The following is a 14,906-nucleotide window of genomic DNA, read 5'->3' as shown; positions in this document are numbered from 1 at the left end:
TATTTTCATCATACTCATTCAGTCAGTATGCTAAACAAAAAATCCGAGAAGCTGGACTATATGAAGACCACAGTATCAGGATTAGAAGAAGATTCATTAACAACATGTTATCTGTAGATGACACCTTCATTGCTGAAAACTAAGAGGACTTGAAGCATTTACTGATGAATATCAAACACTACAGCCTTCAATATGGATTATGCATCAACATAAAGAAAAAAAAATTCCTCACAACTGGACCAGTAAGCAGCATCATGATAAATGGAGAAAAGATTGAAGTTGTCAAAGACTTCATTTTACTTAAATTCACAATCAGTACCCATGGACGAAGCAGTCATGAAGTCAAACTATATACTGCATTGGGCAAATAAATCTGCTGCAAAAGATTTCTTGAAAATGTTAAAAAGCAAAGACATACTTTGGAGACTTTAGTGCACCTGACCCATGCCATAGCATTTCAACCGCCTCATATAAATAGGAAAGTTGGACAGTGAATAAGGAAGCCTGAAGAAGAATTAATTCCTTTGAATTATGGTATTCATGAAGAATATTAAATATACCATGGACTGCCAGGAGAATGAACGAATCTATTTTGGAAGAAGTATGGTCAAATGCTCCTTAAAAGCGAGGATGGCAAGACTTCATCCCACATACTTTGTATGTGTCAGCAGGAGGTACCAGGGACCAATCCCTGGAGGACACATGCATGGTGGGTAGAGGGTCAGCCAAAAAGAGGAAGACCTTCAACGAGATGGATTGACACAAAGACTATAAGAGCAAGTTCAAACATATCAACAATTGTGAGGATGGTATGGGCCAGGCAGTATTTCGTTCTGTTGTACATAGGGTCACGAGGAGTCAGAACCGATTCAAAGGCACCTAAGAGCAAGCACGGATAGCTGAAAGTTAAGAAGTTTTTCTTAAAATTTCTTGAGTAATTTGGGGGGAAATCTATAACAAGTTAGTAAACATTGATGTGAATATATTATTTTAATGTGATCAATATGTTATGGTAAATGGCATTTAGCTCATGGGGAAGAATTTCCTACACACTTATTTTGATCTTGAAAGGCCCCCTCAGCAGGTCTTATTATCTTTACCAAACAATTGGAGACAGAATCTCAGAGAGGTGCTGTAACTTGTCCAGCTAACAAAGGACAGGTCTGTCTGTCTGTTGGACTGGCAATCTTGACTAGGAGTCCTCATTCTTCAACAGCATGTATCCAGGAAGGTCTCATGGCAGCCTTCCTCAACAGCCTTATGGCACTGTCGCTAACTAACTTTAAGACTAAAATGAAGACATGGCCAGCATTTGAGTAGATGAGGGAAGGCGAGCAAGTGAGATTACGTGAATTCATTTCTAGATCGTGGTTTGCCCCTCCTCTCTGGCATCTTTGGACAGCCTGGACTTTTAAAAAAGATCTTTGTAAACTTTCCCACTTTTAGATTAGACGAGGCTTTGCCTAGAAGGTGGATGACATAGGTCCCCTTTGTGTGGTTCAATTTAGAATAGTTTCCTGAGGCCCCTTGGCTTCTCAGAGGCTGGCAGCCACGTTCTTGCTGCCACATAACTCCGTTTGAGGATCATCTCCAGTCTCCATGGTAACTGTGTGTCAGAAGACAGCCTGCTCTGTACTGTGGCTTTGTATTAAACACAATGAATTTAAATGGGATGCTCGGCAGTGAGGATAATCATTCTGGATTAGAGAGAAGCCTGGAGCTCCTTGTTTCATAATTTTAAATGTTGGCACAGTTCTCAGTTTTAGCTCTGTAATTCAGCCGAAGCCACACCTACTACTTCTCTGTTTTTAAACTACAGTTAGGTCCTATTTCCACTTGGACTTTTCTCCCTTCTTTGAGAAATACTGGCACTGAGGAGCCTCTCAGTCAACCCAGGTTGCCCTGAGATCTAGATGGGAACAGCATGATGCTCTAGAATCCAATGGGCCTCAGGCAATCTGGCTGTGTGATTTTTCTCTGAGCCTCAGCTTCCTTAGTTGTAAAATGAGAAGAATAAACCTTTCCCCACAGAGTCATTTAGAGGCTCAGGTAAGATAAAAAATGTTAAGAGCCCACTCATAGTAGGCCCTCAGTTAGTGATGCTTTCTTTCCATAGGCCTCCTGAATGAAGTGGTAAAATGCCAAAAAGTGCCTCAGCTGTCCCATGGCTTCCATGAGAATGGGGTCACTCTTTACTAGTAGGCTGCTTGTGTATCCCTGTGATATGCTAGCCTGTCACGTAACACAGTTCAATCCACAATTCATTGGGAAGTAACACAATTCATTCCAGGATTTAAAAGAAAATAGTGTAGCCACAGAAATGAACATCAATCTCACAACAAAAACCATTTCTCCCACTAGTTGGTATTCCTGAATTCCTAGTTCCAAAAGGAAAAAATGCTAGGACTGATGTGTACACTGCCTTGTTGTTGTTGTTGTTAACTGCCATCAAGTCAGTTCTGACCCGTAGCGACCCTGTACGGGGTTTCTGAGGAGCAGCTGGTGAGCTTGAACCACCGATCTTGCAGTTCAAACAGCTTTGCAGTTTGGCGCATTAACCCACAGTGCCACACCCAGACTTCTTACAGGTTATCTACTGTAAGTACAGCCTTTGGGAACCCCTAAAGCTAAGGATTGCCTCAGGCCATGAGGTTCTGTACTTAGTTACCACATCAGAGGTACCAGACCCATGCTCTTCAGTGTTACAGAGAGTATAGGATTTAGAGTACAAATGTCTGGATCCCAGTCTTGGCCCATCTCTGAAAAACAGAGATGTGGAAATGTCTGTGGCATATGCTGGTGCTGAAAATTAGATGAGGGAAGAACTTTGCTGTACAAATGACCCTCTCACTACAGAAGATTTCATGCCTGGGAAAGAAACGGATCAGGGCTTGGGCTGGTGTACAGCGTCTAGAAGTTTCTCTCCAGGTCTAGTTTCATCCAAAGGTTTCTATTGTGAGGGTTGACCCTTATCCTACTGCTTTGGACCCCTTCAGGGATGAAAATTCTTGAGCTCAGGAAGCATCTTTCCCTCTGGGTCCTCTGAAATGAGCCTTTCTATTCTCCAGTGAGCAGGTGGTTCTGCCACCAGCACTGTCCCATGAACAGCCCCAGAGAGAGCCAGCCCCTCTTTGTATTTAGGAATGTGTGACAGCAGGCAGGGAAGGAGGGTCTGACCTGCATATGACCCAGCTCATTCCTGTGGCATCAACTTCAGGCCTGCTTTTCATTAATGAGGCCTAAAAGAGGAGAAAGGACCAGCAGTTAAGTGCTGGACTACTAGCCAAAAGGTTGGTAGTTGGAACCCACCCAGCCCATTTAAGGGAGAAAGGACCTGACAGTTTGCTCCCACAAAGACTGCAGTCTAGGAACTAACCTCATAGGGCGGTTCTACTCTGTCACATCTACTCTGTCACACTGGGTTGCTATGCATTGAAAATTAACTCGACAGCACCTACCAAAAGAGAGGGAAAGTGAGGCTTCACACTGAATCACAGCAGCTGTGTTGTTGGTAGTGTGGTGTTCACCTAGACTCTACCTGTTGAACAGGAGATGGGGGCAGGTTTACTCCAGGGGTTCCCAAGCAGACGGTTCACTGTTCCTCAAACCTGGGAGCTGCCCTGGTCTGTTCACCTATGGGGGCAGGGACTCTAGTCTCTCAGGAAGGGCCTACATCTTAACCTTAATGGCAGCTCATCTCTTCTTGAAGCCAGAGACTCAGGGAGCTCTGTGCCTAAGTAAGAGGGTTTGTCATACTTCCATAACTCCATACCAGCCTGGTCTTCCTCCTACTCTTGTTTGTCCATCCCATTCTCCTTTCTCGTCTCATCTTAATCTTCCCCTTACGTTGCTGCTTCTTGGGGTTCTATCCCAGATGGTCTTCTCCTCCTCTCATCCTCCCTTCCTGTCACCGATGATGCCCACATTCGTAGCTGAAATCCAGAAAGCTCTGTCCACCTACCTACTAGACATCTCATCGTGGATGCCCTCAAAAGGGCCCATTTTCACACATATTACTGGCTCCTCATCTTTCCCCACAACTCACTCCTCTCCCAGGGACCCCTACTTTAGGGAATGACACCATCATCTGAGTCACAATTCACTTGCCCAACACCACAAGACTCAGAAATGACACAGGCAGAACTTGGTCCCAGGTCCGCCAGCTCCTAGGTTCATGCTGCTCACATCACAACATCCTGCTCCACACACAATCAGAAAAATCTAACAGACTCTAAAGGCACCAACCAAACTCAGGGACTGCCTTGGGACCATTCACCAGGTTACCATTCCACTTTGTACTGGACCTCCGTTAGGACCCTGATCCCTGGGCTCCCCACCCCCTCAGTTTTCCCAATCCCTGCTCCTGCCTTCACAAAATTGGCTCTTTATAATTGCCCTGTGATTGCCTCTATCATTGATTCTGCAATGCATCCCCCATGATGGTTTTACTAAAGTCTCTCCTAAGAATTTTGCTTCATTTCCTGTTCTGCTAAGAAACAAAGATCAAGGGTCTGTGCACCCTCAGCTTCCCTCCATGTCACCTCTAATTGTCTCCTTCCTTATCCACACCTTCCTGAATGGGTGGGAAGAGATGTCCCTCCTAGCCTACTAGATGTGAATGAATATCATCAACCCTCTGCTTCCTCATCTGAATAATGGCATCTGTTTCAAAGGGCTGTTGTGAGAATTACTACAGTGCTTGGCACAGAGTAGGTAGTGGATGCTGGGTTATAATTAGCACTTGAATATCCATCATTATATCTAAAAACTCCTTTCCTTTTCAATTTAACCTTCCCCATCCTTAAATTTTTTTCCAATGACCCAATTCTGCCTTGGCAAGACAGTTTGCCAGGCTTCCATGACTCCACACCAGCCTGGTCTTCCTCCTGCTCTTGTTTGTTTATCCAGTCTCCTTTCTGTTGTCATCTTTATCTTATTCCTCCTCTTATATTGCTGCTTCTTGGGGTTCTATCCCAGATGGTCTTCTCCTCATACCACCCTCCATTCCCAGGTCTTCAATCCTTCCTTCTTCCAAACAAAATGTTTCACATCTGTCCCTTCCATCCAGGTCCCTTGTACACCACAGCCAGACTCATGCCCCTATGTCTGATCGATAATCATGTTCTTCCTCTACCCAGAAGCCTGCTGTAGCTGCTCAGAGCTCATAGCAGAGGTCAACGAGTAGTCCATCACAGCTCTCCTGACAGCCCACCTGCCAACTTCACAGATACTCTAAACATCACATTCCCTAAACTCTCCATTACCATTACAACCACAAATACAAGTTAACAAACTTTGCTGATAAGATGGAATCCAGGTTAATCAAGGTCCCCACAGTTTGGTTCTAATTAGATCCACCTCTGCCAAAGTCAAACAGGCCCATTCTCTGTCTGACTGTGTACCAACTTTGACCACACCATTTCCTACCGCAGAGTACCCTGGCCTGGTCAAATCACACCCATTTTCCAGCTCATAGCCTGCCTATCCTAATGGAATCTTTCCTTCCTTTGGTCTTACTTATTTCAGTGTCTTCTTTTGACACTCTCCTTCATCACTTGGGAATTTTATCTTGTGCTGCTTTGTACTGTGGTATAATTTTGAACAGTCATTTCTATTCAAAATGAAGTCTTTTTTTTTTTTTGCCTTGTTTGCCCACTGAACTCCAACCACATTTTTCACCATACCTGGTGCTATAATAGGTTACAGATAGTGTGTGCATTAGTGTTACTTACAAATTATACTTATTGTTCATAATCACTACTATTTGGGGAGCTCCTGCTTTGTTTAGACTCTGTGCTAAGTGCTTTACATACATTCTCTCATTTAACTCTCATAGCAACCCTACAAGGGACGGACGTATTGCTATATCCATTTTACAAACAAGGAAATGGAACTCACAGAGATTACATAACCTGCCCAAGGTCTTACAGTTAGAACCTGGTGGAGCTGGGATTTGAACCTAGATATACATGTCTTGGAGTTCTGGTGCAGTGCTTGTAGGATGAGCACTGGACCGCAATGTTGTTTGAATCACGAGGTCAGCAGTTCAAACTCACTCAGAAACCCTATGCAGGGTCGCTATGTGTTGGAACCAACTTGAAAGTGCTTAACAATGACTGCCTTCAAGTCTGAGTCTTGTTTGCTTCTAACTACGGCATTGTTGTTGTTGTTAAGTGTCATCAAGTCGGTCCTGACCCATAGTGACCCTCTAGGGCTTCCAAGGAGTGGCTGGTGAGCTTGAACTGCTGACCTTGCATATCAAACCGACCTTGCAGTCCAGCATATTAACCCACATGAACCTTTAAATGGCAGGCTGATTAAGGGGAGAAAAAGTGTCATCTTTGTAAAGTATATTGTGACTCATTTCCTGTGGAAAGCAGTAGAAGAATGAACTGTGAGTTTTAGATATAGTAGAGTGTGTGTATTGTAAGGGACAGTCACCTAGCTGGTATGGTCGAAGCTATGGACTCAGAAGGTAGGAATGAAAAGTAAAAGGAAGCTTTGAACTTCTGCATGAGTCTTAGAGGAAACCAGTCAGCTGCAGGATGAGCTCAACACACTGCAAATTGTGGGTCAAGAAAAGGCTTGCAAGCTGCAGCCAAAAGGGTAGCCCATGGAACTGATCAAGCATCACTTGGATATCATGGAGAAAGGCTGTTTTCTTCAGAGTATAGAGGCATTTCATAGAAGGTGTTAGGGAACATTCAAAAGAGTGTAGGGATAGTAGACTGTCCTTATCCTGTGCCGAGACCTGCCTGAGTGGCAGTGAAGGCAGGGAAAAGGCCTAGTTTGAGCCTGATCAATGAGTCCCGCCTAATCAGGTCAGTGTAAGTGGTGAGCTGGTGGCTACATCATTTGGAGAGCTCTGTGCACAAATGAAAATGAGTCCATTTATACAAAATATCCAGAATAGAAGCAGATTCTTAACTGCCTAGGGCTGAGGATAGGAGCCTGGTAGTGTCCTAGATTAAGCATTGGACTGCTAACCACGTGGTTAGTGATTCAAACCCACCAGCCACTCTGCAGGAGAAAGATGAGACTGTCTGCTCCCTTAAAGATTAATAGTCTTGGAAACCCCATGGAGTAGTTGTATTCTGCCCTCTAGGGGCGTTATGAGTTGGAATCCACTCAAAATGGTGAGTTGGGTTTTGGTTTTTAGGGGTGTGGGAAAGAGAGCATAGAGTGGGGTGAAATTACTGCTTAATGGATAAGTTTCCTTTTGGGGTGATGGAAATGTTTGGGGACTTGATAGCAATGGTGGTTGCATAGCAGTGAGAATGCTCTAAATGCCATTGAACTGTATACTTTAGGATGGTTAATCTTGTGCAAATCATGTGAATTTCACCTCAGTTTTTTAAAAAAGGGTCCCTTGTTAAAGTTGTTAAGAATTTCAAGATGGCGACATAGATCATTAAACCAAACATGGGACCCTTCTAAGCGCAGGGTCCTGGCTCGTGGGCTTGTCTTTTAGAATAGGAAATATGCCTATTGTGTGCCAGGCATGGTTCTAAGTGTCATTAATGTATCATCTCACTTGCAATACTTGGATTCTTTTATTGGGGCTTGCTCAGGACATACTGTGTCCCAAGACAAAGTCAGTTGAGGACTGACTTTCCAGAAGGCCAGTAAGCAGTGGACCAATGCCTGTAGGCAGTAGGAGTTATCCAGAGCAAGAGAGAAACACTGATCTGTGGTTGGTTGGTGTTTTTCTTTTTCTCTTGTGCTTTGAGAGAATCTGAATAAAACACAGATCATTTTAATATGAAAGAAAAAGGAAGTGATTCAGCAATTCCAAGAGAAGTAGAAAACATGTTGGCTTTACCAATCAGACTAAGAAATGTGGAAATGTCTGCATTGCATTTACTAGTTTACAAAGCACCTCCAAAACTCAGCATTTGCTTCTCAGTGCAGTTTTGTTACCACTTTAAAAATTAAATGAGATGCCCTTCATATAAACATCTAGGGAGTAGCAGATCCAGACATCAAACCCAACTTTTCTGATTCCATCACCTCCACAAATAAATCCACTTCCCCGTGCATCCTGTAGAAATGGTGTGATGGGAGCTTCTGACCTCCTCTAAGTTCACAAGGGGCAGAGAAAATCACCATCAGCATTAGCCCAACACTGGGTCCTATGAGATGGTCAGATGTACCTCCTATCTCCAACCTTTTCCCACTACTGACACTGGTAATCCTTCCTGCGACACTCTCCACTTCTCCTCTGGGTTTGATAATTCATTGCAATAGCCACATATCACTCACAGACAATACTCACAACTATGGGGTTTATTAGGGAATGAATAGGTTTCAATTTAGAATTAGAAATGAGTCTCAAAATAAAGTTCTTCATATAGGACAGCCTCTTCTCAGCTGGGCAGTAGGCAGGCTTTTTTATGATCCTCAGCCCCCAGGACCTCTTAGGTCAGCCCAGTCTCTGCTTTGCTCTGACAGTAGGTGCCCTACTCAGCCTGGAAGCCCCAGACTGAAGGCACTCAGCTGTAACTCCCTATACTGGGAAACTCACTGCACTGTATCCTTCTGGTCTCCTGGTTCTGCTGCCGCCATTTTTCTGCTGGTACCTCTGGCCATCTCTCATCTCTGGTGTAACAGTTCTCTCTGTCCCTGCCTCCTGGATCCAGGAGTTGCTTGGCACAGGGATCCCAGGTCCAAAGGACAGGCATTACTCCTGGCTCCTCTTTCTGGATGGTAGGGTGGTGTGCCATGGAGTCAGTTCCGACTCATAGCAACCCTGTATAGGGTTTCTGAGGTTGTGAATCTTTAAAGGAGCAAAAAGCCTCATCCTTCTTCCACAGAACTGCTGGTAGTTTCAAACTAGTTGACCTTGAGTTGCTATGAGTTAGAACCGATTTGACTGCTCTTAACAGCAACAACTGCTCCATCATTTCGTTGGAGTTACAAAGACTATAACTAAAACAGCCCTATTAGGTAATTCACTGCACTGTACAACCATATGAAAATCAGCTCTAGCAAGTCCTTTCTCCTTCCCCAAAGAAAAACGTCAAGGATTAGCTCTGACCCAAATGCCTTCCCAACAGTAGAGCACAAAGATTTGTGGCTTGACTTGCTGGTACTTGGTCTTGGAGCCAGAGAACCAAACAGTAGGGTAAGAGGTGTATGTGGGGCCCTGGGTCGGGGAGTCACTTCTACGGGCAACATCAAAACATGCCTGGGGCTGCAACAATATAGAAGATGTTAAGGGAAGGACCAATGTACCTTTCTCTCCCAAGCTGTAAAGTCAGCAAATAAATTATACCTGAATGAGCCTAAGTACCTAAAATTTCTTTCTAACTTGTGAGTAGTTGGAAAGTAACTTATTAAAAAATTTGGATTGAGTTCTAGCATAAGTTCCTGCTCTTTGCCAAGTGTGTATCTGGAAATAAATTATGTCATAAAATGGATCACCATCAAGCATTTTGGATTTACTTCGGGAACAAGTGGGGGTGGCATTATTGGGCATCAAATAAATCCAGATTTACCCAGCAGCATGTCATAAATGTCAAACACAAACTCATGGTAGGCCTTTGAAATAGTCAAATTATGTTTTGTATCCTGCCAAATACGTTGGTTAAACAAATGGTCCTAATGTCCATATTAATTTGGTAGTGAATTCCTACATTCAGGATAAAAATAAATGCCCACAAACAGAATGGAGAATGCCTGGCTGGATAGCAGTTTATGTGAAAAATAAGGGTTTGGGTTGGTAAATGGGCAGGTTTGACCAGGCACCAGGCTCAAGGAGGTACTAGTGGATTTAGCTGCTACACAGTCATGTCTTGTATAGTTGGAGATGTACATGTTGATTCTGACTCATAGCGATCATCTAGCACAGAGTAGAACTGCCACATTTTTCAATAGCGACTCTTTCTGTTAGCAGCCAAGTGCTTAGCCACTGTGCTACCAGGGCTTTTGTGCATACCCCGGCAAGCCTGCAATTCCACTTCTCTCCATTGCACACCTGGAACACAATGACCATTCAGGTGTGCAAAAGAGACTGCAAGAAAATATTCCAGTACTTTCTATGTCCATGAACTTATAAATAACTTGTACATGGAGCAGCATTCATACAATGGCTTAGTTAAAATGAATGCAACACACATCTACACAAATAAATCTTAAAGTAAAAGAAAAAAGTTGCAAAAAGATACAAACAGTTTTCATATAAACTAAAAGCATAAAATCATGGATGAGACGAATTTATATCAACCTGAGGAGAGAGTGAGAAATGAGAAAGAATTGGGAGAACTTTTTTTTTTTTTAAAGGAGATCTGAGATAAATATGGTGAACTATTTATTTAATCTGGGTGTGTGCTATATTTTTTCTGTACTTTCCCGATATGTTTCTGATATTTCATTATTTTTAAATAAAGTAAACAATACCAAAACCTAACCAAACCCACTGCTGTGGAGTCGATTCCAACTTATGTTGACCTTATAGGATAGAGTACAACTGCTTCATAGGGTTTCCAAGACTATGCATCTTGACTGGAACAGATAGCCTCATCTTTCTCCCGTAGAGTGGCTGGTGGGTTTGAATGGCAGTTGTTTGTTAGCGGCACGGTGCCTAACCCACTTCACTACCAGGGTGCCTTTAAACACATTTATTGTTATTGTGTGCCACTGAATTGGTTCCAACTCCTAGCAACCCTGTATAGGGTTTTCGAGGCTGTAAATCTTTCTTCTGAGGATTGGCTGGTGAATTCGAATTGCTGACTTTGCAGTTAGCAGCCCAACTTGAAACCCACTATGCCTCAAGGGCACATGTTCTTATTTGTTGTTAAGTGCCATCAAGTCAGTTCCAACTCACAGCGATCTTATATAGGATTTCCAATGAATAGGTGGTGAGTTTGAACCACCAACCTTGTGGTTCAAACCGATTTTCAGTACTACTCTTAGCCTACAGCATTACACCAGGACTCCACATACACATACTTAATTAGATTATAAGTCATTTTGGCTTCCAAATTTATTGTGGTGCTGTGGGTTAATGCACTGTGCTACAAGGTCAGTTTGAATAAAAAGATCGATGGTTCAAGCTTACCAGCCGCTCCTCAGAAACCCTATATAGGGTCACTATGAGCCAGAACTAACTCAACGGCATTTAACAAAAACAATTATAAGAAATGGAATCCTGGTGTGGTGCTGTAGGATAAGCACTGGACCGAAAGGTTGTTTGAATCTCAAGATCAGCAGTTCAAACTCAGCAGTTGCTCCTCAGAAACCCTATACAGGATCGCTATGAGTCAGAACTAACTCAGTGACACTTAACAACAGCAACAACATTATAAGAAATGATATATTTTATTAAATATATTTTGGAAAAGTAGGAATAATATATGAAAATCTCATCATTCACAGGCAGCTATTGCTAATGTTTTGGTATGTTTCTGTTCATTTTTTTTTTCCTTTGTGTGTGCAGGTCCATGTGTTTGAACATACTTGTAAGCATCTGAATTCTTCTTTTTTCGCTCATTAGAGCACAACCCATTTTCCATTAGCCTTCATGAATATCCTTTTTAATATCTTCCATTAAAGGGTTTCCACAGTATTATTTAACCAACACAGTTTTTGTATAAAGACAGTTATGAACACTCAACATTCACGATTATATATTATCCTTTTTAAGGCTCCAGGGACAAGATTGGGTCATGTCCTGCTGTTGATTTCTACAAGGCTGTTTTTGTGTGGGATGATGCTAAAAAGATCTGTCACATCTGTAATAGTACATTCATGTGAAAACTGAGCTTGCCAATGTCTATCCAGTGGGTAGAAAAATTTATTTATGTAAGAAGCCAGCTCTCTATGTCCCTTGCCTGGGAGGAAATACATGCTTGTACAAGTTAGTGTCTGGTCTAGGCTTCGAGTCTGTAGCTGGGGAAGTATTTGCTGACCCCATTACATTCTTGTTTTGAGCCTGGGGTAACAGCAGTGATCATTATTTCAGATATTTATGTGCCCCTTTCCAGCATATTGATGCTCTCATATCCATTGCTATCGGATGCCTTCAAGGCCCCTGCGGGGTGAGCACAGAGGAGGGACACAGCTCCACTAGATTTCAGCCAGGAAGTGGGAAAGTCAAATCCACCGATGTTCCCACTCCTTCTAGGATTCATCAGTTTTCATCTTTAGGTCCAGGCAAGAGGTGCCTCTGCCCAGACTCTGGACTCTAGAGGGCCCTACTCTGTCCTTCCAATGACAGTGCCCCCCTCCCTACAGGACCAAGGGCTCCTGTCTGTCTGAACCCACTTGTGCACTCCTAAGCCACACTCTTGGGTCCCTGGAATTCCCTGACCATAAGTGCTTCTCCACAAATCTGTATGTGTTCTCCTGAGGTCAGGCACCAGGGTGTGCACAACTAGGCCCAAGGGACAGCATTTTGCAAGAGGTGGATGGAGTGTAGACCTTCAGGCTGCAGGGTGGCACCAGGGTTGAGGGTGGGCTGAGGGTAGAGCCAGGGGCTGAGGGCCAACTGCTCCTGAATTGTAGCTCAGAACTATGAGGAGTCCAAGAATTCTGAATTCAAATCTGGACTTTTTAGTCATTATAAAGATATATTTGCCAGAGTAGGATAGAATTATTTTGTTAAACAATTGTAAGCTTGGTCTATAATTTTTAAGTATTTAGGGATTTAGCCCATGGACCTCTCTGAAGCCCACAAATACTGAGAATGTTCCTGACTTTTGTGCTAAAATCACACGGTGCTGTTTCGAGTTCCCTTTTTCCTACTTAAGGCCCCACACCTTCTGAAGGGATGCAAAGGAAAGCAATCTAGAACCACAGAAAAATGAAACAATTGAATGTGTAAAAATCTCCATCTACCAGACTCCCCCATGCTCACATGTTAAGACAAAATAGAGTACAACCACCTGCTATGTATATGAATCAGCTGGCTCAATCCAGTGAAATCAGAAATAGAAGCCAACAAGTAAAGCTACAATCTGCACTATTTTCCCTTTCTCACCATCTCTCTGCTGCCCCCAGTACCATTCCTACATGACTACCATGTAACCACCACCCTCTGTTGGCTACTTTAAGATCTGCAAGAAGCCAGATCCTGCATTTCCCATGACAATATGGGTAAGATTTCCACTGGCCCAGCCAGTGACTTTAGGGTCACCGTGGAAAATCAAGACTTTTCATTTTAATGGCTATTTGGCCACTGAACTAATTTTTTTCAGCTCATTATTCCCCAGCAATATTCCTGGCTTGTGATCAAAGATTTAGTTAGAGAAGCATGAAACCGTTAAGATAATTTCATTGTGCCTTTTCCTCTCCCCTATAGAAGACAGAGGCTAACAGCTAGGTTCTGAATAATTAAACATTCATTAGGACAACACTTTATCACATCTATTCCATAAATGACATTTAATTTCTACAACTATTCAACCAGGAAGGTTTCCTCTTTGTATACTAGGTTGTTGGTAAGGGCTGTCAAGTTAGTTCCTACTCATAGCAACCCTGGTTTAGTGTATACTAGGTAAAGAGTCTGAATTTCAGAGAGGTTAAGTAACCTGGATGAGGGTTACCCACCTAGAAGGTGGCAGAGCTGGGACTCGAACCCAAAGCTCTCATTCCAAATCTCTGTAAGGTCTCAAATAGAAGGAATGGCTTTGTCCAGATTTAGTCATCAGAGAAAGGGAGCACCCACAAAGTCTCTCTTATCATGTGCTTCTCTTGATAATTGTAATAGTTTTATTTGGGGACCACACCTTAGCCAGAAACAATCTTTGGTAAATGCTAGCTTTTATCACCTGATCAGTTATTTTGCTTTGTTTTTAAAGATGGGGAAACAGATACAGGTTTAGTAATTATTCCTGGAACGATACCTTGCAATAGCAAGTGAGGCTTTAAAATTATTCTTTATAAAGTAGGCACTGTGTTAAACACTGGACTGCTAGCTGCAAGATCGGCAGTTCAAACCCCGTAACTTCTTCTTGCAAACCCTGTGAGTTGGAACTGATTGGTCAGCACTTGACAAAAAACAACAAAACATTGTGGAAATTATGAAAAGAATAAACTTTTCATTGATCTTATATAGATTCAAAAAGATGCTGTATCTCAAGGAAGATCAATGAAATTGAAGATGGTGTGCTTGGAAAAAACTTGATGACAAAGACATGATGTTGAATATGCATATAAGAAGTTTGAATAAAATGGTTTCATGAAATCTGAGAGAATGAAACAAAACAATTTATCCAAATTAACATTTTGATGGTGGTGGTGGTGTATAGGGAAACTTGTATACGGTTTCCAGTGCTATAAATCTTTACAGGAGCAGAAAGTCTCATCTTTGTCCTGATAGATTTAAACTACTGACCTTGCAGTTAGCAGCCCAGCTTGTAATCCACTATGCTACCAGGGCTCCTTATTTTGTTGTTGTTAAGTGCCATCAAGTCAGTTCTGACCCATAGCAACCCTATATAGGGTTTCTGAGGAGCAGTTGGTAAGCTTGAACCACCAACCTTGTAGTTTAAAATGGCTTTGCAGTCCAGCACATTAACCCACAGTACCACACCAGGACTCCTTAAGTTATGGTATAAGTATATATTGGAGTCATGGTGTGGCACTGCAGGATAAGCACTTGACTGGTACCCATAAGATCAGCAGTTCAGACCCACCAGTCACTCCTCAGAAGTCCTGTACAGGGTTATTATGAGTCAGAACTGACTCAGTGGCACTTCACAACAACAAATATATATGTGTAACTAAATTGATAAATATAAATAAGCATTTGATTTTGTCATGTTCATCCCTAAGGGTTTAAATATTCAAGTTGACCCAAAATAATTTGTTGGGCATGGGGGGCAGAAGGTAGGGTATAGAGAAAATAGGTGTTGGTCTTCTTGTTGTTAGATGCCGTTGGGTTGGTTCAGACTCATAGCAACTTT

General features: G+C 42.6%; 1 protein-coding gene across 1 annotated transcript in view; it reads left to right on the top strand.

Moving 5' to 3' along the window:
• DPYSL5 (dihydropyrimidinase-like 5) overlaps positions 1 to 14,906 on the top strand; it is a 62,326-nt gene that overhangs the window by 18,103 nt on the left and 29,317 nt on the right. The window lies entirely within an intron of this gene.

Source organism: Chrysochloris asiatica, unplaced genomic scaffold, assembly GCF_000296735.1.
Source record: "Chrysochloris asiatica unplaced genomic scaffold, ChrAsi1.0 scaffold00016, whole genome shotgun sequence".
NCBI lineage: Eukaryota > Metazoa > Chordata > Mammalia > Afrosoricida > Chrysochloridae > Chrysochloris > Chrysochloris asiatica.
Note: the sequence above shows the minus strand (reverse complement) of the source record. Positions and strands in the feature narration are given on the sequence as shown.